The following is a 3,652-nucleotide window of genomic DNA, read 5'->3' as shown; positions in this document are numbered from 1 at the left end:
CGCAAAGAGTCGGACACGACTGAGCAACTGAACTGAACTGAACTGATTTTAAATTTCATGACGTTTCTTTGGTTCCTTGAATGTTTATTTTTACAGTATCTTGCTAACTGTTCTTCTCTGTCTGCTGCTGCTGCTGCTAAGTCAATTCAGTCGTGTCCGACTCTGTGTGACCCCAGAGATGGCAGCCCACCAGGCTCCCCCGTCCCTCGGATTCTCCAGGCAAGAACACTGGAGTGGGTTGCCATTTCCTTCTCCAAGGCATGAAAGTGAAAAGTGAAAGTGAAGCTGCTCAGTCATGTCCGACTCTTAGCAACCCCATGGACTGCAGCCCACCAGGCTCCTCCGTCCATGGGATTTTCCAGGCAAGAGTACTGGAGTGGGGTGCCATTGCCTTCTCCAAATCAACTATACTTGGTTTAATGAAAGCAAAAATCCCTTTGTTGCCATTTTAATGGAAGGAAGAAAAGTGAGAAACATATATATTGGTTCTGCCACATCTACCTACACAAGTCATATAGAAATTTTGACTGTCAAGGTCATTTTTAATGTTGCATGAACAAGGAAACAACTACCTTTTCAGTTTTTAAGAAAAATTGCTAAGTGATGTTACCCTAGATCAGAGCATGCTAACTCCAGGGGAAGTCATGAGAGATTAAGTCTGAGGCTGAGGGAGGTTTGGAGTGGTCTGGGGTTGGTGTACTTGTTGAAGATAAAAATGTATATTAGATATCATCCAGAAGAAAACTGCATAGAACCTAGAATCCTACATATCCTCTATCACAGGCTTTCTTCAGAACTATTCTAAGCAAAATGTATGCTTGCTGCTGCTGCTGCTGCAAACTTGCTTCAGTCATGTCCGTCTCTGTGCGACCCCATAGACGGCAGCCCACCAGGCTCTGCCGTCCCTGGGTTTCTCCAGGCAAGAACACTGGAGAGGGTTGCCATTTCCTTCTCCAAAGCATGAAAGTGAAAAGTGAAAGTGAAGTTGCTCAGTAAGTGTCTGACTCTTTGTGACCCCATGGACTGCAGCCTACCAGGCTCCTCCATCCATGGGATTTTCCAGGCAAGAGTACTGGAGTGTTTGCCTTCTCCAAAAATGTATGCTTATCCTCTAAGAAATCACTTGTATCCTACATGGTATGCATATCAAATTCTCTCATTTTTCTCTCTTAAAATAACAATAGTCACACTCATTTAATTTAAAATAATACATACATGCATTTTTCAGTTTAATGATGGTTCATATTTCTCCATTGGAAAATGTAGGGAAGTTTTCTTGATTCCCAATGCAGAGCTTAAGCAAGTTGAGAATGCATTTCTTGATTTATCCCTACTGATGATATAAATAGGGAAATGTCTGCCAAGTTGAAAATACCTTCTTTTGTCTTCAGTTAACTGTGTTATCAACTTTTTTCTTTTTACAGTTTTAATTTTGATTTAACATTTATTATAAAATGGCTATAAGATAAAGGGTATTTGTTACATTATGTAGTCTTATTCTTAGCTCCAGATTACATTGAACATTTTCAAGTATTTTTTCCTTCAGTTCTTTTGTATTCAATATTATACTACATTTAATTGGATAATTTAGGCTTTTCTATAATAATGATTTAAGGGCTACTGACATATCTTTCCTTAGAGACTAACAGTTGTAACACTTAAAAATGATTGCTGTTAGTTCTAAAATAAATATATTCTTGCAAGAAATTTACATCATATCAAAAATGAAAGTCTCTCTTAATTGTAAAGGTTGAGTTATATCTGCTAAGCATCTTACTTGATAAAATAATAGTATGCTAGAAATGGAAATAATTTCATAATCTGAGAGATTACTGTAGATGCTAAAACAGCCAAGACAGTAGTCTTATGGGCCATTATATTGAGGTCAACAAGTCTGCCTTAAATTGCTCCATCCCATTGCATATTGAGAACAGTATCTGAATGCAAATAGAAAAAAGAGTAACTTTGCCCAGTGGTGGAGAAGAGGGGAAATGTTGCTAGATTAGAAGATAATTCCTTTGGGGAGGAGAGATGGGTTTCTGGTAAAGGCAACCAAAACCTACTTTTCAGTTTTGGGTGGTCAGTGATATAAGTTGAAGCCTTTCCTATCTTCCAGGTACCTCTCTTTAATGTTCTGATTCACAGATTAGAATTTGAGCAATTCAGGAATGCATTTCTTAATTCATCCTTGTTGTTTATGGAGATAGTGGAAATTCCTCTTAAGTCTAGGATATGTTCTTCGGCCTTCAGTGTAATTGCCAGTTTATTTTTTTTTAATATATTTTCATACATAAGTAGAAGTCTGGAGAAGGTGCACTAGGCACTACTAGTCTTATTGCTATGATAACAAAGAAGTCCTTAAATATCTTATAAATCCTTATCATGGACAGACCAGAATTTATATGGAAAATTATAGGATATTTTCTACTTCTACTTTCTGCTTTTGGCTTTTCTTCTATAGTCAAGAGAGTTAAACATGCCACATGTTTTATTTTAGCTCTCTCTTACATTCTTGTTTTATTTTATTTTCTTCCTTATATCCTGTAGATCCATATGATAATTCATTACAGCATAGAAAACATGATGCTATGGTTTCCAAAGCAAGGCTGTATAGGACTCTGTGGGCTTCTCTGGTGGCTTGGATGGTAGAGTCTGCGTGCAGTGTGGGAAACTTGTGTTCGATCCTAGGGTTGGGAAGATCCCTTGGAGAAGGGAATGACTATCCACTCTAGTATTTTTGCTTGGAGAATTCCATGCACAGTGGAACCTGGTATTCAATTTCTAAGAATGTATCCTTGAAATTTTATACATTATACATTAACATTTACTTTGTGATAATTTCAGACTTACAGGAAAGTAAAAATAATATAAAGAATTCCCATTTATCCATCACCCAGATTCCCCAAATGTTAATATTTCATCCTTGCTATATCATTCTTCCATCTATATGTATATACACAAGTATTGCCATTTTTCCTGAACTATTTGAAAAGAAGTTGCAAACATATGACCCTTAGCCCTAAATATTCATATGTGTTTCCCAAAACAAGAATATATTCTTTGGTAACCTCAGTATAATGATAAAAAACCAGGAACTTATACATTTACTTCTAGACAGTTCAGTTCAGTTCAGTTCAGTCGCTTAGTCATGTCTGATTCTTTGTGACCCCATGGACTTCAGTAGGCCATGCCTCCCTATCTATCACCAGCTCCTGGAGCTTGCTCAAACTCATGTCCATTGAGTTGGTGATGCCATCCAACCATCTGGTCTTCTGTCATCTCCTTCTCCTGGCTTCAATCTTTCCCAGAATCAGGGTCTTTTCTAAGGAGGTGGTTCTTTGCAGCAGGTGGCCAAAGTATTGGAATTTCAGTTTCAGCATCAGTCCTTCCAATGAATATTCAAGACTGATTTCTTTTAGGATTGACTGGTTTGATCTCCTTGCAGTCCAAGGGACTCTCAAGTTTTCTCCAAGACCCACAGTTCAAAAGCATCAATTCTTTGGTGCTCAGTTTTCTTTATTATCCAACTCTCACATCCATACATGACTACATATGTGACTTCTACATACATACATGACTTCTAGACAATACATTCCTAAAACTGTACATATTGGTAACTGACTATTGTTCTGGCTATAATTTAATCTGCTTT

The sequence above is a fragment of the Bubalus bubalis genome, chromosome 12, assembly GCF_019923935.1.
Source record: "Bubalus bubalis isolate 160015118507 breed Murrah chromosome 12, NDDB_SH_1, whole genome shotgun sequence".
NCBI classification, from domain to species: Eukaryota; Metazoa; Chordata; class Mammalia; order Artiodactyla; family Bovidae; genus Bubalus; species Bubalus bubalis.
The sequence above is the reverse complement of the archived record's forward strand: the minus strand, read 5'-3'. Positions refer to the sequence as shown.